The following is a 27,961-nucleotide window of genomic DNA, read 5'->3' as shown; positions in this document are numbered from 1 at the left end:
TGGAATGGGAACTGGAAAGATACAAGCATGACAAACCTGCAACATCTTGGACTACTAGAAAACAAAGAGGTGACGAAATAACAAAAAAAAAAAAAAAAAAACAACAAAAGAAAGATGGGACCTTGTCAAAAGGAGAGAGAAACCAGACAAAAGAGTCACCATTGGTGAATTGTGGGGCAAAATATTGAATTTTAACCCAAAAATAGAATATTCATGAGTCCCTGCTGATACAAATAAATGATTGAACAAATAAATAAATTAGTGAGAAAGAAAAAGTCTTTTTTACAGAAAAATTCCAAATAATATATGTAGATTCTTCCTGTTTTGTTAAGCAGAGCTTAGTTTACTTCCTCTTGAGTGTGGGTTGGGATAGGTGACTCTCATGCAAAGAATAGAGTATGAAAAGGGAAAAAAAATATGTATTAGTGTAAAAAACTTTCAAATGCTGTTTTAAACAAGTGACATAGTTTCAAAATATCAATAATAAGTCATATGGATACCCCTTGCTATGATATAATAAAAGGGCACCTTGCCTCTATGTTTTTCCCCCCCAAAAAACTATAACCCAAGTCAAATAATAAGAAAACATCAACTCAGTTTGGGGGATATTCTACAAAACACCAGACTACTACTCCACAAAACTATTAAGTTCATAAAAAACAAGAAAAATTGAGAAACTGTTACAGATCAGAGGAGTCTAAGGAGATATGCCCACTAAATGTAATATGTAATATGGTATCTTGGATGGGAAATTGGAACAGGAAAACAAACAGACCCCCTCTCTATAGGTTAGTTAATGATATTGTACCAAATAGTTAATAGTATTGTACCAAATATTCATTCTTAGATTTGACATATGTACCATGGCTTTATAAGATGATAACACTAGGAAAAGCCAGCCGAGGGACATATGGTGACCCTCTATAGTACCTTTGTAGCTTTTCTACAATTCTAAAATTATTCTAAAATAAAAAGTTTTAAAAAATGAGGAAATCCTTTTTATAAGTTTCTGTTCTTCCCAGCCTTAACCTGAAACCACATAGGGAAGGTGATTCTGAGTTGACAGTTCTAGTAAACCAAGTTGATAAGGAATGAAGACCACAATCATACAACCAAAGGTAGAGGCATTTAAATTTAATCTTCTTTTACTGTCTTATGTAGTTTAGCTACTCAAAGACCTCATTGTGTCACTTTGGAATGATACCAAGTTCCAAGTAACTTTATCCCCAATATGCTGTATGAACATGATGTTACTTATTCTTTCTTTGTTATAGTCTTATTTTCAAGAGTGAAGCTCTGAGTCAATCAAATTTTTTATTCTTTCAACCAGTATTTACATTGTTCACAATTTAAATATGAACTAAAAAGGAAACAATTGTCTTAAGGATTCTTAATTACAGATGTTGGAAAAAATACAGAAAATATACATGTGGAACTAATACAAAAGTCCTGTTTTTGAGAAAAAAATAGAAATGAAACAATTTCTGGGGATCCTTGAGAAAAAGGGAAATTAATTGTCAATCTAAAGTTTGTTTACATTTTAATAAAAATACATTGAGAATTAAGAGACGCTCAATATCCGCATATTTTCTTCCATGTTGCTATTTAGGAAGGCCATTCCTAAACATGTGGTTTTAACTTATTATTTATTTTGAAAAAATTATAAGGAAATTGTTACTAGAGAAAAGTTAAAATAATAGTACAATGACTATCTTTACACCCTTCACCTAGTTATGCCAATTAAAATTTTACTATATTGTCATTGTATCCCTGTTTTCTCTTTCTATCCACATTTGTTCATTACTATATCCCCAGCAAATAAAGTAACAGTGGCTGGCACATGGCTTATGTAGCGGAAAACATAAAAGACTGCTCTGTCAACAGTGGCATTTTTGGCACACTAGAAGGTTCTGATTGATCACAATAACTTCAATTTGTACAATTTTCAAAGTTTATGTTGAACAATATAATATAATACATAGTTAGAAATGGGTCTGGTTATTCGCTTAATTTTTTTCTTGGATCTTGACATAGTCCCTCATACATATTAATGATAATTTATGTATTCCTTGAATGAAGTTTACTGTGCATTCTATCACCCAACTACTTTTTGAGATTTTCATTACATACTCTCTCCAATTCAATGGAGTTCAAATTTGACCAAATTACCTCAAATATCATCAGAGATTATTAAAGAGAAATTATATGCATATTTTTATTTATACTCATGTTAATATTTATTTGCTACTCTATTTAAGAGTAAATTTTAGGCATTCATTATTTCTCAAGTGAAATAAATTGTAATTGTAATTTCATTGAAAACCAGGGCTAGATGAAACTTTATAGGAAATAAATTGTGTTTTTGGTTCAGATAATGTTCATAGCATCACAAGTAAATATCATCCAACTTCCATTTAAATACCCTCCAGATATATGAAACTCACTAAGTCTTGATTAATCTCTCATTTCATCTGCCTGTGATTCTACATGTCATAATTATTTAGAAACAACTTCATATTTATGTTTTGCTTTTGTTTCCCATTGTTAACTCTGCAATATAATTACAAATTATTGATATATTTCCATCCATGTGTTTTTCTACATCTTCAGAAAATGGTGGGCCTTTTTGTTCTTGTCTCTATTGTCTAAGTTCTAAGTAGAATTAATTCATTTTTCTATTTAAACTGTTATATACAGACAACATGTTTATTGTACTTATGCCAAGGTAGACTCTCCATATGCCATCTGAGTTCTCATTGGTACTTGCTCTACTGTCTTGGGATAAAGAGAAAAGCAAAAACAGACAAACTTAACTTTCTTAACCAAGACAATCTTTCAGATGTTTGGAAACAACTGTTTCCCCATTTATGTTCTCTTTTCATCTAATTACTACAAAAATTCATTTTCTAACACTTGACTTAATCTCCTTAACATCTTGGATGTATTTTTTTAAGCCTTCAAGACTATCCTGCTGCTATCCACTCATATCATTCAAAGATGCTAATCAAAACACTGAGATAAAACAAAACAAACTAAACTAAACCTTGCATTTTTATAGACGTTGTCATTTTTTTCCCTAGGGATTAATCACCTCTACTTTACAGAATGGGAGACATATTAATAAGATATTAGATGTTTTAAAATATTAGACAATACTCTAGAAACATCCATGAAGTTAAATATTGGTTTGCGAAGTATCTGTCCATTCCCTGGAAATGATCTTAGTGATCACACATTCCAATTCCCCATCTTAACAAGAAAGATTCCGAGATCTATCCTAAAAAGATGATATAAATTTCCAGAGTCGAAAATGTAGCAATGCATAAAAAATAAATCCTTGACTAGTAGAATTCTTTTTTAAACAATCTCAGATGATTTTGAAGTAATTGGTTGAATTTGAACCCTTTTGAATTGGAGAGAGTATGTAATGAAAATCTCAAAAAGTAGTTGGGTAATAGAATGCACAATAAACTCGATTCAAGTAATACATAAATTATCATTAATGAGCATGAGGGACTATGTTGAGATTCAAGAAAAAAAAAATAAGCAAAGAGCCAGACCGATTTCTAACCGTGTATTGTGTTATACTACTCAACATGAACTTTGAAAAATGTAGAAATTGGGATTATTGTGACCAATTGGAACCTTCTAGTATGGCATATAGATGCTATTGTTCACAGATCGTTCTTTTATTTTTCATTAAATAAGCCATGTCTGGGCATCATTACTTTTTGTGCTAGGGATATTATAATGAACAAACGTGAATTCCTGCTCTTGTGGACTTTATAGTCCAGTGAGGGGTGGCACACAAGTGACAAATAGACATGCCAAATTTGTAGTATGTGCTATGATCAGAGAAAAATAAAGCAAGTTGGAGGGATGGGAATGGTAGAAATGAGACCCCTCTTTTTTGGACTCCCTCTCATTGATAAGGTAATATTTGAGTAGAGATAGGAAGCAATTGAGGGAATAAGAAAAAAACAGCATCAATGAATGTCCTGATGCTGGAAATTGCCTACAATGGTCCAGGAACAGTGAACACATGAGCACCAGGAGTAGATAAAATAAAAGGGAGAGTTGGTAGGACACGAGCTCAAACATGTGATGGATCTGAAGTTGCAGAGAATGTTAGCAGTGGCCACCTCATGAAGAGCCTTAAAAATTAAAGCACTTGCTCTTAATGATATGGAAGGTCATTGAGGAGTTTTGAATAGAGGAATGATGTTTGATTTACATCAATATCGTCATGACTGCTTTGTAGGGATAGACGGTATTTAGAAATGCTGCAATAATAAAGCATTCAATATTGTTTTGCTGTGTGACACGGAACAAATTAGCATGTCCACATTTCAGCAGCCATATCTGTAAAATGGAGATATTGACACTGTAAGAAAACTGACCAGAGTGTTGTAAAAACTGCTTGCATAATGCATGTGATCTCATAGTTTAAACTATAGCTTAAATTTGGGAACGAAGGCGAGGACAAAGGCCTAATTGAGCTGAAAAGGAAAACAGTCCCATAAAGGCTGTAACCTCCACTGGAAGCCTATGTGTATTTTTAGTTCTTAAAATTACTATTATTTTGGGGAAAAAACTCATAAGTAAATGGATATCTAGTTAGGGCAACACTTCCAAGCTAGTCTCAAGTGTTTATACATTTAATATTTATTTAACAAGCCATCTATAGCTAGTTAATTAGATAGCATGCTTAATATCTCATTTTCCTTAGTTGTGTGGGTAACTGCTAATTAAATTCCTGAGCATTTCTCACAAGTGTAATGTAATAATAAGAACATCGTCACACACTTATTGGTTCTGCAGATTTGAATTAATTACATTGCAAGTAGATTTATCTGTCATATATTTATACCTCAATAGGTGCTCTTCCCTGACAATCATAGGGGATTTAATTTCCATACCATCACCTTATTAATTCTAAATTAAATATGTTTAGTAGGAGTTTAATACTTGTTGAAGCTCCAGTTAGTGATATTTCTTCTACACATCTGGATTTTGAATTTTAGTGCCTGAAATTCATGTTGCCTTACGCTGCTAAGAAAAGAATAGGGGCAATTAATGAGGCAATAAGAAAGACTACAAAATTTAATTTGGAGACAAGCCAAGGAGTCTGGTACTAAGCAGTGCGTCTTCAGAATCTTGGGGGGCATAGCTGGCCATTTGGTCGACCATTTTTTTTCTTCTTACCTCTGGCTATAAGTCTTTTTAAAAAAAATACTGTATATATGTTATAAATATATATATATATGTATATATATTCACTCTCACACTTTTTCTCTATTCCCACTGATGTCCCTGCCTTCATTCCAAGCCCCATCATCTCTCCCCTGAACCATTTTAATAGGCTTTTTCTTGTGTATCTCATATCAAGTCTAGTCTTCTTCTGTCCATTTCCCATACAGCCACTAGAATGATCTTCCACGTATGGAATAATGAACTTGTCACTCTTCCCCTGGAATGCCTTATCCCCAGAATATTTTCCAAATGCTTTACCAATGAATGTTACATCTTGCTCAAAACTGCAATCTCATTCTTCATTTTGTTCCCATCACTTTCAAAACATAACTCTTATGTTATAACTTATCCACCAATGCTTCCGTGTGTCTGCTTACACCTCCCCTCCCTATCCAGGCTAATACTAACCCATGTCTCAAAACTCAGATGTATGTTGATTGAATGAAGAAAAGACATTTGTGTTGACCTTGATTTACCTAATGCCAACTGTATGGGTAATGCCAAGTCTATCTGTGTGGATTTTTGTTTGTTTGTTTGTTTTTTAATGTGTGCTGTTTCCTTGTTGCCTAATTGGTCACTCCCCTTAAACTCAGAAATTGCCATATGAAAGTTTAATACATTTATTTAATAATAATTTACTAAATATCTATGGATTACTATGAAATATGCATGCCAGGTGCTGGAGAAAACATGCATCATGTTTTAGAAAGGAAACAATGCCCAACTCCACATCCAAGAATGATGATAAGGTTAATTCCACACAGACCTCAGGGTAGTGGCCAAGAGTAAAGACTCTAGGATCTTACTCCTGAAAAGAAGCTTTAATTCTTCATCAGAAGTGAAAGCAGAGGAGCACTTAGGGGCACTGTGAGGAACAAATAAAACAATTCAGGTAAAGCACCTGGATGATCTGTTTACACAAGCTATTTTGAAAGTGCCAGACTCAATCATCTGATGAGTTTAGAAAGTATTATATTGTAATTAATTTAAATAGGTGCACATGTCAAGATTCATATATATTAGTTTTCATTATGATGAACACTTTGCTAATATTGTAGATACAGAAACAAAGGCTCAATGACTTCTTCCAAAGCAAATAGTGTATAACAAAGATAAAATGCATGTCCTTTTATTTATTTATCAATAAATAATAAATGCATAGGATAAGTAAATAAATAAAAATATGAATAATTGAGAGCCTGCAGTTTCATTAATAAATCATATATTTTTCCCAGGTTGACAAAACATTTATTTTTCATTTGACTATATTGATGATTCTCATATTCTGAAAATTTTGGAGAAAATTACAGTTAGATATTTCAAAAAGAATAACTGCAAAACAAATGATAATTATTTACAAGAATGTATATAAGTGTGGCTAATTTATGAATTTTTGCAAAAATTCAGAGAATTAGAGGAGCGAAGAGCCAGGAGAGAGAAAAGAGGCAAGATTTGTTTTAGATGAGTTTTCTCAATACTGTACCTAGCCCTTTGTAATCTTACAATAACTTTCTCAAGGATTAATATGTTTAACACTAAGACTTGGTAGGAAAAGTAAGGACTTGGACTGCAATGAATAAGGAAACAGAAACAGACAGTGGGGAAGCAACTCACCAAAAGTCACAGACATAGTGGCAGAACTGGAACTACAACTGTATTTCTTTTACTTAAAATGGGGCTCTTTTCCCTTCACCATTGCTGGGCCTTTCCTCCCTCTTCCCTCCCAAGCTCTTTGGAAAGTGTCTATTTTGGCCATCTGCTGAGTTTGAGAAATATTTTGTTTCCACAAATTTAAATAGTTTAAGTAGTAAGACTCTGTTGTCTTAGCTTTAATAAAGAAATTATTCAGACTTTAACAAAAACAATATTTATACTTTAAAAAGTAGGCAACAGGTGCTTTATTGTCCATTACACAAGGACTGTTTGTGTGCTCGGCTGACAAATTTGTCATTGGGAGAGGCAATTCTGGCACTGGTGTGTGGAATTACAGTGTTTAACTTGTGCCTCCATAACTTAAAGTCTCTTTAAGATCAGGAAGAGTCCTCTTCTCCTGGATGCTCTGTTTCTTTCAATTATTGCAGAGCTTCAGTCTCTTCTCAGTTTAGTCTTTCTCTGATGTCTTATTTAGCTTCCTGGATTCAGGCTAATATTTGTATTCTCTCTCTCCAACACCCATTTTTTGGTTCATTCGGCCATTCCCCACCTCTAAATCGTAGCTGGCTCACAGTATTTCCTATGAGCCTATCCTTACCTCCTCTCTGCTGCAGCTTCTGCTGTCTCTAAATTCCCTGTCCCTCCTAGTCAATCTTTATTCCTGTACTTCTTTGATGAGGCAAGATGTATCCATATGGGATATGTTAATTGCTTAGGATATTGAGAATGGGGTGAGTGGGAGGAATATGTTTTTTGGCCTTGTCAGTCCTGTGATTATAATCAATGGAATGTTAGAGATACCAATCACATCCTTGATGTTGTAATCCATTTAGAACTTCTTTTATTCTTCTTCATATATCCTACACTCCAAGTAATCTGAATTCGCATCTGCGTTTTCAGTCAGTGGTTCTCAACCTTTAAAATGCATCAAATTAGAATGGCAATCATTAAAAAGTCAGGAAACAACAGGTGCTGGAGAGGATGTGGAGAAATAGGAACACTTTTACACTGTTGGTGGGACTGTAAACTAGTTCAACCATTGTGGAAGTCAGTGTGGCGATTCCTCAGGGATCTAGAACTAGAAATACCATTTGACCCAGCCATCCCATTACTGGGTATATACCCAAAGGACTATGAATCATGCTGCTATAAAGACACATGCACACATATGTTTATTGCAGCACTATTCACAATAGCAAAGACTTGGAACCAACCCAAATGTCCAACAATGATAGACTGGATTAAGAAAATGTGGCACATATATACACCATGGAATACTATGCAGCCATAAAAAATGATGCGTTCATGTCCTTTGTAGGGACATGGATGAAATTGGAAATCATCATTCTCAGTAAACTATCGCAAGGACAAAAAACCAAACACCACATGTTCTCACTCATAGATGGGAATTGAACAATGAGAACACATGGACACAGGAAGGGGAATATCACACTCTGGGGACTGCTGTGGGGTGGGGGAAGGGGGGAGGGATAGCATTAGGAGATGTACCTAATGCTAAATGGTGAGTTAATGGGTGCAGCACACCAGCATGGCACATGTATGCATATGTAACTAACCTGCACATTGTGCACATGTACCCTGAAACTTAAAGTATAATAATAACAAAAAAAAAAAAAGAAAAGAAAAAAAAATTTTAAATGCATCAAAATCACCTGGTGGGTTTGCTAAAACACAGATTGCTGGGCCCTACCCCCAGATCTTCTCCTTCAGTACACTTGGGTGGGACCTCAGACTTTGTATTTCTAACAAATTTCCAGAAGATGCTGATGCTGCTGGTCCAGAGGACTGCACTTTGAGAAACACCATTTTGACCTGTATTGCCTCTGTGACTTATGCTTACCATCTGAAATACCTTTGAATTCCATCTGAACACTTTCAAACAAACACATCAACTGACACACATTAAAATGCTTTCTTCACTCATCTATCTAGTATTTATTGACATCTTACTCTGTATCAGACACTGAGTTTGGTCTATGGCCTCAGGGAGACTAGATTACCAACCAAGCCATTCTTAAATCCCTTCAGCTAGAAAGGATTGACATCTTTCTCATAACAAGACGACTGTCCCCTGTTACCTCGCAACTCAAAGAGTTGTCCTTGTATCAGAAAGATTGGCATCGCCTTGAACTTGACAGAAATTCAGAGTCTCAGACCCCAACTTAGACCTACAAAAGCAGAATCTGCATTTTATCAGTAACCTAGTTGATTCATATGCAGATTAGAATTTGAGAAGTATTACTTTCCTATACTGTCAACTTCTTCAGGTAAAAATGTAACTATGAATCTCCAAAAATGCTTATCAAGTGTCTGGCTTATGATGGAAGGGGAAGGAGTAAAGGAGCAGGCAAACAATCACTGCCATTTTGTCCAGATATACTTAGTGTATGCAAAGCTTTATTTAACACAGTGCTTGAAGCGAGCTCATTTAATCTTTACAACAGAAAATAACTAATGACTACTTATTGTTTCATATTAAATTGATTTCTCTTGAGTTTGTCACGGGATAAAAGCAAACTGCAAGCAAACCATTAAAATTGCAAAGAAGGCAGAAAATATCTAAAATCCTTATGCAGAAGACATGGTTTTGAAACTCATACTTGATTCTCTTAAGAAGCATAGTGATTATGCATAATAATGGCCATTGTATATTTAGCAGTGTGTTAAACAGGTGTTTTATTTGATAGGTATTTACTGTTAGTGTATTGAGAGCAATGTTATTATTTGTGCTACTTGTTTAATAATCAAAGTGAAATGACAAACTCAAGATCTTGCTCAAGATTGGAAAGCTAAATGATAAAATGGTCAAAATCTGAATGCATCAAAGGAAATTTCATTAGTTTGGCAGATCAATAGTTGGTGTTAAGAAACCTCTCGAAAATGTATGGCAAAAAGTAATATCTTTTCATCACTCATAGTGAGGTCTCATCTGACATCCCTATAACAAAAGACAGATTAGCAAGAGAAAAGCACAGAAAATCATTTAACAATGTTTTATATGATGCAGGAGCTTTCAGAGACAAAGACCTGAAGACCCAGAGAAAAATGTGTTTTTATGCTAATTATGAAGAAAGAAGTGAATAATTGTGGAGAAACATGATTGGACAAAAAGGATATGATCCCATGGTAATAAACTAGGGAGAACTTAGCAAGGACTGTTTTTTTCAGATTCTTCTTGGCTTCTTTGTGCATTCCTTTCCTCCAGGTATAGGTAAAAACACCTGAAGTTCTTCAAAGGTGAAGGGAAAAGGTCAGAGAGTGACCTTTCTATGTTTTATGGCTTGCATTGGGAGAGGAATTCTAGTTTTTATGACCTACCTTCGTAGGAGGAATTCTGGTTTCTATGGCTAGATTTGGAGGAGAAAGAGCAGCAGGAGACAGAAAGGCAGGAGGAAGTCAGAGAAACCTTCTTGTTTCTGAGGCCCCCCGTCTCCTTCAGCTCAAAATAATCTGCAGTAACAGTTTCTGAGATCCAAAAAGAGCCATCTGATTTTTAATATTTTATGAGATAAACTTTTATACAAAACTTTGATTGTAGACTATATTCCAAAAAATTGTATTGGCCTTCTTGGGAATAACATTAATAAAACATATGTAAGTCATAACTGTGTCTTCAGTATCCCCCAGCTCAATGGTTAGCAGTTCTTAATGGGAATGGGAGGCTGGTATTTGCACCACCACCGCAAGAGGCATATGACGATGTCTGGAAACATTTTTGGTTGTTACAACTGAGAGTGAAGTTGTACTGGCATTTAGTAGATAGAAACCAAGAATATTGCTAAAGTATCCTACAATGCACAGGACAACCTTCCCCAGCCACAATTATCTGGCCCATAATGTCAGTGGTTCTGAGTCTGAGATACTCTGATCTAATTTAAAACATTCTACAGCCGGGTACGATGCTTCACACCTGTAATCCCAGCACTTTGAGAGGCCGAGGCGGGTGGATCACCTGAGGTCAGGAGTTCAAGACCAGCCTGGCCAACATGGTGATACCCTGTCTCTACTAAAAATACAGAAATTAGCCTGGCATGGTGGTGCACGCCTGTAATCCCCAGCTACTCGGGAGGCTAAGGCAGCAGAATCACCTGAACCTAGGAGGCGGAGGTTGCAGTGAGCCAAGATCATGCTACTACGCTCCAGCCTGGGCAACATAGCAGGACTCCATCTCAAAAAAAAAAAAAAAAATTCCACTGAATATAATATAAATTAAATTAAATAATTGGAGTGCAGAAATATGTTTCAGAAAAAAGTATGACATACAAATAAATTAATAGTTAAAGAGTTTGACTGATTTGATCAAAGACACACAGGTAAGTTCTAGAGTAATCACTTGAGCCCACTTTCTAGCTTAACAACTTACATTTTATCCATGATGCAGCACACACACACACACACACAACTTCTGACTGATAGTAATATTTTTTCATTGTGATATATGACTTCTCTTAAACAAAAAAGCAGGTGACTTCTGGAATCAAATGATTTGAGTGTTAATCTTGACTCAGCTACTTAGTAGTTTTGTGACTTTGGACAAGTTATCTAAGTTTTTCTCCCTCTCCTTGCCCTTCTCTTCTTTTCTTCTTTTTGTCATGGAATCATTATCTATTAAATGAAAATAATAATATTCAGTCCTGAGAACATCACTGCAAATCATACCGTAGTTTCTGGCACATAAAATAACGAACATTTACTGAGTGCTTACCTTATGCCATTTAGTGTGGCCTGTGTATTGAACACGCCTTATTCTTGGCCCACATCCTCTCAGTGAGCCTTTTAATTCCAGTCTTGGCTACAGCCAGCTGCATGTAGCAGCCTGAAAGTTCAAAAGATTTAAACAACCATTGGACAGCCTTTGAATTATAGGGAGTAGCAGCTAGTGGGTAAAATTATTAGTCAGTCTCTTGAGCAGACAGTTGGAAGCATATTCTGCTCAGATCCAAAGAGTTTCAATCTCAAAATTGAGTCCTATTTTCCCATAGTGTGGACCAACTTAATAAAACATCTTTGGATTAGATTTTCCTTCTTTGTTATCTCATTCTTTTCCTCCCCTATTGTTCCTTGGAACCACTTCTCAGATAAAATCTACCTGTACAAAGACCATTACCTCAAGAATACTTTGTGGAAAATTAAACAAACAAAACAAACACTAAAACAAATCAAGAAAACAAAGCTTTACCATTGTCTTTTCACCATATTAGAATTCAACCCAGTGAAGTGTCTTAAACAACCAACTACCAGAAAAATGCTGTGACATTGCTGATGGCAATGGTACAATGCCTCATGCTTACATTATGAGGTCTTTTATGCTTTCCTAATGAAAGAAAACTGAGAGACTCAAGGTATGGGTACTGGTAAAATCCCCTATGTTAAGTGTCACACAAAACTGAAAACACATGTGCACACACACACACACACAACTAGTAAGCCAGTTGTTAAAAAAAAAAGGAAAAAAAATTTCCCATGTTTCAGTCCCATCCGTGTAATTATTTGTGTATTTTCTATCTTACATTATGATTAGAGTGCACTATTTGTCCATATGCTGAAAGGCTGGCATTAAAAATATAAGTTTCTTCTTGAGTAGATTGAAATGTAGTATCTTTTTTTTTTTCTATTGAGATGAGGGTCTCCCTCTGTCCCCAAAGCTGGAGTGCAGTGGCGCGATCTTGGCTCACTGCAAGCTCCGCTTCCCGGGTTCAGGCCATTCTCCTGCCTCAGCCTCCTGAGCAGCTGGGACTACAGGCACCCGCGACCACGCCTCGCTAATTTTTTGTATTTTTAGTAGAGACGTAGAGACGGGGTTTCACCGTGTTAGCCAGGATGGTCTTCAACTCCTGACCTCGTGATCCGCCGTTCTCGGCCTGCCAAAGTGCTGGGATTACAGGCGTGAGCCACTGCGCTCGGCCGCATTTTTTTTTTTTAATTGAGGAGGAGTCTCGCTCTGTCACCCAGGCTGGAGTGCAGTGGCACAATCTCAGTTCAATGTAACCTCAGCCTCCTGGGTTCAAGCGATTCTCCTGCCTCAGCCTCTTGAGTAGCTGGGATTATAGGCACGCACCACCATGCCCAGCTAACTTTTGTATTTTTAGTAGAGACAGGTTTTACCATGTTGGCCAGGCTGATCTTGTACTCCTGACCTCAGGTGATCCACCCTCCTCGGCCTCCCAAAGTGCTGGGATTACAGACGTGAGCCACCATGCTCAGCCGAAATGTAGGATTAAGCCATGAAGCAACCATTAAGACATGAAGGAGTCATTAAGTTATCGGGCTAAAAAAGGATGAGAATATAGCATCATTAAGTCACGAAGGAAGCATTAAGACATGAAGAAACCCAGATTTAGTTTATGTTCACCAACTTTTGGGAAGTTCAGAGGTCACTGGGAACAATCTTCTGTTCAGATCCAGGCGTACATTCTAAAATCAGCATGGCCAGACCATCTATCCTATGCCTGGAAAGAGGTAGTAGTTCAATGTCAAATAAGATAAATTGTATTATGTATTATGCTTAGGTTATTGGGCTCAAAAAGGCAAGAATGGGTTTCTCCCTAGATACAGAATATTGTAGAGAGAATAAAAATACACAATGACAACAAAATTCATACCTACCTAGAAGCCAAAGTGTGGTTTTGAAAGTGTGATTTAAAATATTTTGGGAAATGATTTATTATTATAACACATTTTAGAAATTATAATAAAAATCAAAAAGCTTGGTTTAATTAGGAAACATTTTGAATTATGAACACAAAGGAGACATGTACCTAAAGCAAAACCCACATGGTTCTTCACTGATCATTAATAAGTATTTGGAAATTAAAATTCAGCTGTGTCCAAGCTTAATTGTTTTTGGAAGATATCTGACTTTTGCAAAATTGAAGAAAGAAACCTGTAAAATAAAGTTTAAAAGTTAATGAATGCCTAAATTGGAAGAAATCTTAGCATTTGTCTTGCTTATTTGTCTGATTTCACTTTACAGGTAAGAAAATTAGTCTAACAAACAACAGAGTGATTTTCTTGAGGACGTTAACAGATTGGATCTAGAACCCAGGTCTTCAGAGTCCTACCTCAGTGTCCTTTCTGCTATAAATGCAGATAGATTGAATTAACCCAAGACTCTGAGTAGGTATTTTTTTCATCACCTTCCTCTCCTTCACCACCTCCACTCCATTATCACCTCTCCAACTCCCCATCCCAGCCTTTCTGGCTATTCCTGCTGCCTTCTATTGCTGTGTGAAACTCTTGCTTAAAGCCCAAGTACAAGTCCCCTTACGGGAAATTGCAGAACTGAATGTTTCAGATGCCTGGAGGATATATTTGGTTATTGATGCTCTGAGAAGCATGAGCTGTATTCTTTTGAAATGGACAGATGATGACAACAGCTTTTAGTGAAGTGGCATTTTCTTCCCTGAGGGCTTAACTGCAGGAGGTATGTGAAATATAAAAAGATTACTTCATTTTGTTTATTTATTTATTTAGTCTTTTTACAATCTGTGGTCATCGCCTCCTCTCATCAAACTCTGACCCACAAATTCAATTAGAGAGCTTTCCTGGAAGTTTGCTCTTTCATGAGGTTCACCTGCAGGGTAAGAAGGAATATATGTTGGCCAGAAATCAAAGACAGTGCAAACATCCTCTGCTCAAATTACTTTGAGTCCATATTTCTATTAAATTTCCAGTAAAGTATGCTCAATAAATCATAGCATTTGAAATTAATTGTTTCAATGAGGCATTTAATTTTGCACAATCCATTGCTCTGGGTGTATATTAGCTAAATATTTATGAGTTGATTATTTCCAAAGCAGTCAAATTTGTTAAGGATGGAAGATAACTATCTTCCCGTATGATTTGCCCAATATTTTTTTTTCTAAGTGATTACTAAAATGTCAAAGTTGTAAAGAACGTTGGTACATTTTGAAATAAATAAAGTGAAATGAGTTAGATTTTCAATTAACGTCCCACGCTGCTTCATAAAATGTAGTATAAAGTGTGTTTCAACCTATCTCACACATCTCTATCCATCACGTTCCATATAACTTAATAACAAAGAGTATCTTCCTGCAAACAAATTGTTCATTATAGAGACACAAGCCAACCAACCTAAACCCAAAGCAATAACCTCACTGAAAACTCTGATCAAGCAACCAGGTGTACCTACCATAAAGAATTTTAAAAAGGAGGAAAGGATATCATTGTGTCCAAATGTATCCTTTCCCAGTCAATGATTATTAGTTGATAAATAATAAAAAACATGAAGTTACATAAAAAAAGTTACTGATAAATCTCATGGCATAAACTTTTGGTAATTGCTTCATGAGATTATAGAAGCCGTAAGTTTTTTTTCTCATCTCTTCTCCTTTTTTTCATTGAAAATTCTTCAAACATAATCAAAGTGCTGTCTGTTCAACACTCAAATTTAAATTGCAAAATATTTATTTCATGTCTAGACTCGAATACACTATTGAGTTGATAGAAAGAGGAGGATGTTTTAAAAGGTAGGATGGACTAAGTTAGAGAAAATAAGCAGTACCCAGTGAGTTATAAATTAATGGCACAATCACCAGAATAATACTGGAAGATCGAAACCATCTCTCATACGCACAATTCAGACTATCAATTCATAAGAGTGAAACAAAAATTTGTTTGAAAACAAAATTCAAAGAACTATAGCATTTAAATTTCAGCATAAATGACTTGACAAGAATTAGAAAAAGCTCCAATTTCTCCTTCCTTTTCTGAAGGGATGCCTAAGCACACTGACAAAACTGCTTGAACTATCTTACACGTTTTAAAATTTTAAAAAAATGAATGCGCACTTAGAAACTTTGTCTGAACGCAGAGATATTTTAACTTTTGACTTTGGCACTTTTTATACCGATCCATGCACTGATAATTAGGGTTCCATTATTCTCATGCAAAAACTCGGAGTACCTCCTAAATTTCTCCTTCCTTTACCCAACCACATAAGAGAGATTATTATTTCATATTTAATTCACCGCCCAAAGATATTTTCCATTTGTTCCCTCTTTATCCCACAGGGACTTCCCTAGCCCAGATCTCCATTATTTTCTCCTTTCAATGTTTTCACCTAGCCTTCTAAAATATCCTTCTAACTGATCTGCTCATAGCCAAATTCACTACCACTCCTCCATCTAGGCCACCAGGCAACCAGAGTAGGCTTTCTTAAATGCCAATAAGATCAGCTCAAAACCTTTCAGTGACTCCTCTTTGATAACAGAGTAAAACATGAGAAGTTTAACATGGCATCAAAGGCTTTCTGGAGCCTAAACTCTAGCCTATGTCTCCAGCCTCATTCTACATCATTTATCAGCCCCATCTAGGGACAAGGTAACAGAACTCCAGAAGTTTCTCAGCTGTTCCTTGTTCTCAAGCTTTCATGATTTCTTGCAGGGTAATTTTTCTGCCTTAAATTCTCTTGTTTGCCTTTTGAAACCCTTCTCATCCTTTAGGATTCATTCCATGCATAATTCTTGTATACTGTAAAGTATTTTGTGATGTTGAACACACACATAATTCTCTCATTGTCTTTCTCTCTGATTTGCCTCTTTCTGTATCTATCTTTCTTGTCTTTCTTGTTATATCTACACAGACTTCTGTCTTTTACAAGTTGTGTAGACATGAGCAAGTCACTTAATTTAATCTGGCTACTTTAAGAATCATAGATTGTGCATTAAAGCATCAAGTAAGACATCTGTAATATAGAGATATCATTTATTAGACAGTGTGGAATTCTGGTGAATTAAAAATTAGCCATTATTATTGAATTCCTCTAGGTCTCCCTTGATACTCATTTTACCTCCAAAATGATACAAGTGTTTAACTATCCATATCTCCTGAAAGAATTTAAAATTTAGGAAGGTTTTAGTTCTAATATTTCACATATTATAAAAGAAACATGGCCTTCCTCCTGGCTATAGTTAAGCATATATTAAGCACTGCTTAATCAAGTCATAGTACTTGACCCTTGTATATTATTCTGTTTTTTTAAAGAAAAGAGTGATATACCTTATGTAAGTCTAATATCTGTGGTCACTAAAACTAAGCTATTTGTTTCACTGTATATGTGAGTTTAATTCATTCATTTTTTATTTATTCATCTATTTTTCCATCATTCACTCATATGTTTATCAAAATAAATTCATGTATTTCAGCAGGGTAAAATATTGAAATTAATATTTTGACTTCCAGACACATTTAAAAAGAACTAAAATGTCTATTTTTAGTTGGCTATACAATGAGCTAAGTCAACGTACTAATGACAGCACTGTGATGAAACAGATAATGCACATGAACTTCTTATTATGCACATTAATTATTTGAAAATTAACATTTTCTCTTTGATTATGATTGAATTGTCTTTTGTTCCCAACTAGGGATCTAGATATGTAAATATATTTGTGTGAGATTTATAATAAACACAATAATATTTTACTTTCAGTATGTGCTTGTTTATTAATTAAGAAAATGTTAATTTAATGACAACTATGGGCCAGACACCTGAATTGGAACTGAAGATTCAAAGTTGAGTAGTACAGGATTATTTCTGTGAAGTGTCTCCCAGGATGCCTGGGGATGAAAACAGGTTGCCATACAGTTAGTTAATTGAATGCGGTGTGTTAAGTGCATGTGGCGGGTGTGTGGATGGAACAGCAATAATCTCTTCTTGTCATGATCAGGAAAGTCATCCGCAAAGGGAACATGTTTGTCCTGGATCATAAGAACTGAGTCTTAAATGTGTGAGAGTTTTCTAGACAGGCAACATATTCTAAAAAATGAGATTAGATATAAAAACGCCATAGAGTTTAGAAACGTTGTGACCCATGCATGGTACTTGAAGAAAACATTATTTTTAAAACTTCAAACCACATTAAGACATCATTTAAAATAATTTGAAATCATCCTGCATACTCTAGTTTGGCGGAAGAAAGAAAGCGTAAGCCTGGAGTCAGACATAGCTACTTTTAGCGATGGCAGCATTTATAAAAACGAGAAATTTTCATGACCTACATGAGTCACATTTTCCCTATCTGAGCCTCATTTATAAAAATCTGGCAAAAGGCTTTGTAGTGACACCTTACTTGCTTGGATTTCACCAGAATTAAATGAGGCAATCTACGGAAACCATTCATAAAGTGCAATGTCAAAATGGGTATTAAATAAATGTCATTCCCTTGTCTTCATTGCCTGCAAGCATTGTCAAGTGAAATTCATGGCTACACACCCATGAAAATGTATCCCCAGGAACTTTGCTTGAAAGTAAGTACTCTTATTTGTTACTTTTCTTTTTGTAATTTTTCTTGTTCAATTGTAGTTCATACCTTTTTACATCCTGGATTAGATTCACATTCAAGATCTCACATTCAGTTATGATCTTGGTCATTTCTGATCAGGAAATCACTAGGTTATCTTATGTTTCTGTGGACCAATAAGTCATCAACAATTTTAGAGAGGAGAGTGGCTGTGAATGCAATTTCAGATGCTAATTTCTTCAGTGTTTAACAATATAAACCATGAATTTATAAACACTTAATAAAGTTAGACTTCTGGATAGAAATTGTAGCTTAGATATCCCCAGTGAAATCTTTTGAAACATCAGTTAGGGAAAAATTAGTTCTATTGTCAATGTTATGTAAAGAGGCAACTTTGGCCTTGCATGATCATAGCGCTCTTAGGAGATGATGACAGTTGTTCAGTTGTTTATCTCACAAACACACAGAGCTCACCCTGCCTTTCACCTTTCCACACTTTTTCTGTCAACAGCAGACATTTATTATCTGCAAGAAGAAAGAGATTACCTTAAGCATTGCTTTTACTATGATTAATGTAAGGAATAATCATTGAAGGGTACAGTTTCACAAAGGAAACAAATGTCTGTCTTTATGGATTACTGAAAATCATAATGTTTCATCTTCTGTAGCAAAATGAAATGATCAAATACCGGTTTGCAGTATTCAAAGGAAATATAGATACCATTTAGATATAGTCAGTGTTCATCCATAAAGCGGGCAAAACATTATATGGTATTCATGTGTGCATTAAGACTATTGAACAAGATGCATTGTGCTGTAGAGGATGGAGCTGGAAACAAGTCAAGCAAACCTGCCTAGAGTTCTTGATATATCAATAGACATGAAATGTCATGAAAAAAATTTAAAAGCTTTATATTTATAAAACACTTACAGACTCATTACATGTGACCTTCTTAAGAACCCTCAAATAAAGGTGGAAACTTATTTTTGCTACACATTCATTTCATTTTATCATCAAGTTCTGACTCCTGTTCTTTATCTGTAGAGAACATCCTGAGCCTATCCGCTCTCTGTATCTCCATGAATGTCACTTTAGCCCCAGGCTCTATTACTGCCCAATGGGACTACCACAAGTCCCCTAACTGGTCCATGTCAATTTGAATCACTGAAATCTATTCTCTACATGAAGCTAGAGTCATCTTTTCTTGCATACAAATTACATCATGTCACTTTGTTGTTTGAACTAGTTCATGATTTCATGCTGAACTTAGAATAAAATCTGTATTCTTAATTAAGCCCTATTAATGTTATCTGGGGGAGAGTCAATGGACACTTCCCTTTCACCTACTGTTAAGTTTTTGATTAAGTAATTGCTCCTTGCCCCACTCCTAGGCCTTCTAAGGGGACCTTCAGGCTTTCATTAATAGTCTTTTTCAAGACTTTTACATTTGCACTAACTGTCCTTAAGATTCCTCTAGCTTCCATTTACCACTCAGTGCCGAAACCACACATTTTAGATTTTATTATGGCAGCATCTTAGCTCCAGGTACAAAAAAAATCTTTCTATTATCTAATATTATGTAACAAATCACCACAAGATGTGGTGGCATAAAATGACATCTATTTTGTTTAAGAATCTATAATTTAGGCAGGAATTAACAGAGATAGTTCGTCTCTGCTGCACTAGATATAGTCTGGGGTAGCTTGAAGTATGGAGATAGAATTATCAGAAGGCTTACTCACTCATATTTGTGCTGCTAGTGCAAAAAGACTCAGATGACTGAAACTGGAGCAGCTACGGCCCCTTGGGCACTTCCCATTATCACTAAGAAATATCTCCATGTGAACTCTCCAACATTATAGCTTCAGTAGAGCCCGAATTTGCACATGATGCTTCAGGACTTCTATGTTGGAGGATTCCAACCTCAGTCTTCGAGCTGAGATAATTAGTGTTGTTATTTTCAGCACCTAAATTTTAGGGAATTTTTCTAGGCAATAATAGATAACTAATACGTGTTACAATAAAACATAGATCATTCCAGGTATAAAATCTTTATTAAGACAATATTTTATATATATATGAATATATGTACACATATACATATATATTATATATGTGTGTGTATATATATGTATGTGTGTGTATGTGTGTATATATATGTATGTGTGTGTATGTGTGTGTGTGTGTGTATATATATATATATGTATATGCCCCAAAATGTTTTAAAAACATTGTAAATGGAACAGGTGGAAAGTTATTTTGGTGAGTAGTCTTTTACCTATTTTTCTATTCCAGCCCTCCATCCATAGGCATGTTTTTTGTGCTTTTTGAAATAGAGGTTTATTAAAGCATAATAGACATACCATAATTTTCACATATTTAGAGTATACAATTCGATCAGGTTGACATATGAATACATCTGTGAGACCATTACCATAATTGATAATGAAGATATTTGTTATCTCACCAGATTTCCTTATGCATCACTAAAATTTCATTCCCTCCTTCCTTAAATTTTCCTGTACACAGGAAACCATTAGCATGCTGTCACTTTTTATTAACTTGAATTGTATACAATTTTATATAAGTGGAATTACATTGTAGACACTACTTTCTGTCTTATTTCACTCAACATTACTATTTTGAGATTCATTCATATTTTTCTGTGTGTTAATAGTTAATTTTTTTAGTTGAGTAGTATTTTATTGTAGAGATATTCCACAATTTGTTTAACATGCATCTGTTAATGAAAATATGCATTGCTTCAAGTTTTTGTTTGTTACAAATAAATCTCTTTGAATATCTGCATACAAAGTCTCTTTGTGGACCTATACTTTGTTTATTTGGGGTAAATACCTAGAATTGAAATCTTTGGGTTGTATAAATATTTAACTCCATGGGAAGCTTCCAAAATGCTCTCCAAAGAAGTTGTACCATTTCATATTCTAACCAGCACTTTATAAACATTTCAATTGTTCCATATTGTCTTCAACAGTTGCTATGGTCAGTCTTTTTCAACTTTAGCCACTTTGAGTATTGCACAGGAGTTTTAATTTCTATTTCTCAAATGACTATTTTGTGCATTGCTCCATGTGCTTATTTTCCACCCATATATTCTCTATTTCATATATTTGTTTTAGCCATTTTTAGTTGTTTTAGCCATTTTTAATTGGATTTTCTTATTGAGTTGTGATGGTTATCTATATGTTACTGATACAACTCCTTTACAGATAAATATCTTGCAAATGTCTTCTTTTTTCCCCAGTCACAATATCAAAACTGGAAAAAATGCAAGTGAGAAGCACCAGTTAGCACTTACTAAGATCCTGAGCTCAAGGACTGCACTTGCCACTTTATATACTTTATCTCAATGGTTCCTACCTCTGGCAGCAAATTACAACTGTCTGAAGAAGATGTAAAAAAAAAAAGTACCCCCTCAGTTCAATTAAGCCACAATCTCTGGACACAGGGCATAGACTTAAGTCTTATAACAAATTTCTCAGGTGGTTTTAATGCACACTGGTGGTTGAGAACCATTACTTACTTATCAAGGTTGCTGGTAGAATGGATGAGATTAGTTTTCTTATTTCTATTTTACAGATGAGGAAACTAAAATTCAGAGAGGTGAAAAGAAGTTGACAGAGGATAGATAATCAGAGAAGAAGCTGGGATTCAAGTCAAGATCTATTTATAAAGACTCTGCTTTTATTCATTCTCACTGGGCTATATGCAGGGTAAAACCTGTATTGTGAAAGTAATGAAAGGAAACTTGTTCAAGACCAGCATTAAGAATAGCAGGGGATATTCAGAAGCAGCTAAAGAATAGGGCTCATCGTCTGGTGCAGTGGCTCATGCCTGTAATCTCAACACTCTGGGAGGCTGAGGCCGAAGAATCATTTGAAGGCAGGAGTTCAAGAGTAGTCTGGGCAACAAAGCAAGACACCATCTCTACAAAAAGTTTAAAAATTAGCTGAATATGATAGCACATTTCTGTAGTCCCAACTACTTGGGAGGCTAAGGCAGGAGGGTTCCTTGAGTACAGGAGTTTGAGGTCCTAGAGATCTATGGAGACTCTATCTAAACAAACAAACAAACAAACAAAAAAACCCTCAAAGAATAATGCTCATGCTTGGCATGCAGCAGTCACTAAATAGTGTTTTCTGAATGCCTAAAGAATGTGGGAAGTGAAAAGAGCATGTCAGGAAGCCTTATATACAGCTCACCCCTACATTGATAACCTCTTTCCCTTGAAGCTTTCCCGTCTAGTGCCTTTCTTGAGTTTAGCAAGAAAACAGGATTTTCATTGCTGTCTCTTCTAATCTTCTCATCATTTGCTCAGTCTATGGAACCCCCTTGACAGCTAGGGAAGTCCCATTTGTAGGCCTGGCTGTATAATTTGTCTTGAGAGAATCTCATTGTACATTACAGACAATTTATCATCTGCTTAAGAAGGTAATTGCAGCACACAGACCCATGTACCAAGAATGCCACCCCCTCCCTGTCCATTCAAATCTTGCCTATATTTTCAGACTGAGTTTCAATTTCATCTGCTTTTAAAAGCCCTCTGACCCTTCTTCAAATCCTATAGTAATTATTATCACTGCCACTCACATGGTAATCTATCAGTAGCTGCATGATGCTCCTATATCTATTATTTTCTTCAACAGTTATTTTATATTCCATATTTTTTAAATTATAAGAATGTTTATATTTCATCTCTCCCCCAATTATTGGATGGAGTATATCCCTATTGGATGGCAAGGTATGGGCCACATATTTGTATCTGGAAATATTGTGCATGCAAAGGGACTTTCTTCCACATAGTATCACATCACATATATTAGGGGACATTTTTAGGAAAAAAAAAACTATCGAAAATTGCTTCATGAAATGGAAAATTTTAAAGATTTTTCAAGAGAACTTTAGTTGAATTGTATTGACAAACGCAGTTACTGCATAAATTATATCACTATATCTAAGGAAAGAATGAGTCAACAGATGAAGTTTAGAGTTTCGGGGGGGAGTAAATTGTATCTAAGCTGGCATATCTGTCTCTATGGTACAGATTTAGGGTATAGTTACGAGAACCTGATGCGACTGACATCCCTAGCTCTGATACCAGGCACACCAAGAAAGTTTCTGATAATGAGATGACTTATCTTAGAGTTGGTGCATAGACATGGATTTTTTATTCATGTAAATCATTTCAATGATCATATCACCATATCACCAGTCCTTGATATAGCTTTTAAAACCATTCATCTTCCCCCTATTTATGTTTCTGGCTTTACTCCCCATCACTTCTATTATTATTCTATAGCACCAAAAAGTCTCTTCTTGTTGCCTAAAGATCTGCCACTTAGGAATCCAAGCTCCCCTCTGGTCCTGAAAAATACCTTTGTAATTTAGCATTCTTTCTAAATGATTAGATTACACATGTTCTCCTTGATTTTGTCTTGCAGATAGGGCAATATATACAAAGACTTCTTGATAAAGGGAGCCTTACCTTGTGTTAGAATTTATGAATGGTGGTGTCCTGTTCAACAGTGAATGCAAGGCAGGCAGTGACAGGATGGAAATGGAACAAAAGTCACAGCTACTCCCAGAGACCACTGTGCACCACAGGCCAGACTCAGATTTTATCCCATCAGTAAAAGAGAGCCAATAAAGGACTCTAGACAAGGGAAGAATGCATATTAGGACTACTTTGATGTGAAGCAGAGAATGCTTGGGATTGGTCAAGACTAAAGGAAAAGTAGTAATAACATTATTGCCACCGTACTTCCAGGTTGAATACATTCAGTGGCACAAGAGATGGAAAGGCAGTCTGGATCCAATATACATTTAATGTGCAAAAACAGAGGCACTCAGTGATTGAGCACATTCAAAGCAGCTGGGTTGCAGCTGATACTGCACAGGACAAAATCAAACCTAATTTCTGACCCTTACTTTTAAAGGAAAACTACTTTTTGATTATTTGTGTCTATTCACCCAATACAAACTCTACTAGTAGTTCCCGAATTGAATTCCTCAAAGTGTAGCAATAACAACTGATGACACATCTCTCTCCTTAAACCAAACTGTTAAATGAAAAGGTTGCCTTACACCATGCATTGTGTAATCACTCTCATAGAGCCTAATGTTAACATCCTTGAGATTTTCTAAGCATTGGTTAAATACTTTAACTATCTAAAGTAATTGGCTTCAAGAACTTGAACACATCAATATTAATAGAGAAATTAAGTTTTGACATTTCTTTACAAAAAGAATAATGATAAAAATAAATCCAACGGGTATAATGTAATGCGTGCTAACGAGAGAGTGATGGTCTGAGCTCAGCGCTCACTCTCCTGCGATGGCTGATTAATGGATGTGTGTGTGCTTCCGATTGAAATGCAGATCCAGGCATGTCCCAGAAAATGAGATCTATGGTAAAGAAAGATGAGGCCCACATGCTTTGATAGCTTTGGTTTTTCTGAATCTAAGGACTCTCAGGGCCTCTCTCTAGTATTCAGTGATTGGGGAGATCAGAGCCTATCAATCAGAGACAGTACAAAATGCACGAGAGATGGTTGTAAGCACATAGGTAATTGCTCTCATACGTAATTATACTAGGTCAACATTCAGAGACCAACTACAGGATTTTTAAGGAAAATTGGCAAATGCTTAAGAACAGAACTTCAGAAATAGGAAAGCTTATAATATTAATTTGTTTAACTCATTGCTCAATAAAGAAACCGGGTTTCAAAGAAAATAAGACACATATAAGATCAGCCCAATAACTAAATTCTGGTGTCTAACCATGGTTGTGGCCCAAATGTCAAAGTATTTTCCTCTGAGAAAATAGGCTCCTTTTTCTCATTTGTTGTATGTATACACAAGATTATCTGCTTATAGAGACTAAAATAGAAGACATATTTAAAGTACATATCAAAGGGCTAGAGGCTTAATAAATGATCATTTCTTTGTTAATCAATTTAATATTGAGTAGGCATTAAGTTTTTAACATTGTCTGCTTCATAGTGTCTTCTAAAAATTCTAGGAAATTTAAATAGCAGACCACCTGATATCCTACATTCCTTCTTCCTCTCATGATTTTACCTGGTGTATTTACCTCCACTCCATAAAATTTTCTCTATATTTATTTCATTCTCCTTCTCAGACCATCCTTACCTCTTGTAAGGATGGCCATGATAAGCTCGTCACTGGCCTCTTTGTACCCACTCTTGCCCTTTTCTAATGTGATCTCCAAACAATAACTCCAGAGATTTGCACAAAATGCAAATGTGATCTTGACATCACCATCACGTTTGAAATCTGTCAATGCGTTCGCAATGCTTTAACAAATATATTGTAAGATCTTGCTTATGGGCCGGGTGCGGTGGCTCTCACCTGTAATCCCAGCACTTTGGGAGGCCGAGGCCAGTGGATCACAAGGTCAGGAGTTTGAGACCAGCCTGGTCAACATCACGAAACCCCATCGAACTAAAAATATAAAAATTAGCCGGGTGTGGTGGTGAGCACCTGCAATCCCAGCTACTCAAGGAGGCTGAGGCAGGAGAATCACTCGAACCCGGGAGGTGGAGGTGGCAGTGAGCTGAGATCGTGCCACTGCACTCCAGCCTGGGTGACAGAGTGAGACTCCTTCACAAAAAAAAAAAAAAAAAAAGAAAAAGAAAAAAGAAAAAATCTTACTTATGTCCCCTGCCACTACTGTCTTACGTTTATGCACTTAGGATTTCCTTCGTGATTCATCCACTCTGGTCTTCTTTCCAGTGCTGAGCCTTCTGTGCTCCTTCTGGCCACTGAGCCTTTTGCATGTACTGTCTCTCTGCCTGTAATGCACTGCTGCCACCACTCCGTCCAGGTCCCTCCTGAGTGTCTTCTCAGATGATTTCATGTGCCATTTCCTTAGTGTCCTATAGCCTAGGCCAGGTTGCGTTTTTATATACTCTCGTAGAACCAGATCTTTTCCTTCTCAGTAGTTTGTCCCATTTATGATTATATTGCAAGTTTCTCACAGAGACCTTAAATTTCATGAGGGTATAGACAATGCCTTTGATTGGGCTCACCACAATGCCTGACACATATTAAATACTCAACATTCATTCATTTAGCAACTGTTTGAATTATACAATCATGTATGTGCAAGTGTCTTAGTCCCTGGAGCTGTTATAACAGAATACCATAGAGGAGGTTGCTTACAAACCATAGAAATTGATGTCTCAGAGTTCCGGAGGCTGGGAAGTCTAAGATCAAGGCTCTGACAGATCTCATGTCTTGCATGGGCCCGCTTCCTGGTCCTCACGTGGCAAAAGTCAAGCAAGTTATGTAGGATCTCGTTTATAAGGACTCTGTTATCATTCATGACTGCAGAGCCCTAATGACGTCATCACCTCCTAAAAGCTCCATCTCCAAACACTATTACACTGGGGATTAGATTTCAACATAAGAATTTGCGGGAAACATGAACATTCTGCCTATTGTAATAAAAGACCTAAGAAACTTTTAATTCACGCCTTCATTTTAAGGATAAAAGAATCAAAGTCAGGAACAAAACAAATATCTTAGAATCTGGGAAGAGATTGCTCCAATCTGGGGACCGTATCTAATTCTCCCACATCCGATGATGTTACCCTAATTCATTTCCTTAGTTCAAATCCTTACACATGCTGTAAATTTCAGAGGAGTTATTTATTCTTAATAAAGTATTAGTACTTTTGTCTTCTGTGAAGGTTTAGCTAAAGATTATAGAACTAAGAACTGTGAGTACCCAGTTGTTTTGACTTTAAAGAGAAGTTTGTGATTGAATTTTCCAGGCCTCTAATAAAGCTCCCCAAGTAAAAGATTGCCTGGACATATTTCAAATAAAATAATACAGGAATGATTTTAATTTTCAGCTTTTTTCTGACTCGGCATTCATTTTAGACATCGCTATCCCCTACTGATTGCTTTGAACAGGTTTTTAAATAAGAAAACTGGAAATTAAAATACTCTCCAGTGACAGCTGATTGCATTGGAAAGCAGTTAGGCTTCTTCTATCCTTCAGTTCTTCTTGTCCAGACTCTGACTAATTTCCTTAGCATTTCCATTTATATGTACACCAAGGATTGAAAAGGTTCACATCTTTCCAATCAAAAGTGCTGCATGGATCACTGACTTTGAAAGGGAAGTCAGGTACTCAACCTCTCTTTCTGCTCTGTCAGGGGAAGGAAAGCCTTTCAATTCAATCTCCAGTTATCTGGATGCTCTTCTCTGTAGCATCTCATGTAGTTAATTGGCTGTTTCAAAGGACACTGGTTTAGAAAAAAATAAGAATAAATGTTCTAGCTGCTGACAATCCACACATTATCACCTTAAGCTTAACCTAATTAGACTGAGTCACTGGTCAGAAGTTTTGACCTTCAGAGGGAACATTGTTACTGTCTTCAGTCAACCATATATATTTCCTACTGAATATTAGATCTAAGAAAAGCAAGGTAAATTGTTTCATATAAAGCAGGTGACGTGTGAATACTTTTGACTCAGCTCTTGCCTATTCATACAAAGAGAGGAAGGAGGAAATAATAGTAATGTTCATAATAGCATACTGATATTAAGGGACATTTTTCTGGCTCTTTAAAATTTGCATAATATTTTCACAAACATTACTATGTCAAATTAATCAATTAATGAGGTCCTGGAGTTCAAATTTCTCATCTTTATAAAAGATAGAAAAAATTGAGCTATATGTCTCAAATGCTGCAATGCTACAGAAAGGTGAAGGAAA

General features: G+C 35.8%; 1 long non-coding RNA gene across 2 annotated transcripts in view; it reads left to right on the top strand.

Annotated features, from left to right (window-relative positions):
• LOC134760445 (uncharacterized) overlaps positions 1-10,342 on the top strand; it is a 54,184-nt gene extending 43,842 nt beyond the window's left edge. For both annotated transcript variants that reach the window (XR_010137882.1, XR_010137881.1), the window contains one exon: positions 9,935-10,342. This is a non-coding gene — a long non-coding RNA (uncharacterized LOC134760445). The remainder of the gene's footprint in view (positions 1-9,934) is intronic.
• The last annotated feature ends 17,619 nt before the right edge of the window (positions 10,343-27,961 follow it).

The sequence above is a fragment of the Pongo abelii genome, chromosome 18 (assembly GCF_028885655.2).
Source record: "Pongo abelii isolate AG06213 chromosome 18, NHGRI_mPonAbe1-v2.0_pri, whole genome shotgun sequence".
Lineage (NCBI taxonomy): Eukaryota > Metazoa > Chordata > Mammalia > Primates > Hominidae > Pongo > Pongo abelii.
The sequence above is the reverse complement of the archived record's forward strand: the minus strand, read 5'-3'. Positions and strand labels throughout refer to the sequence as shown.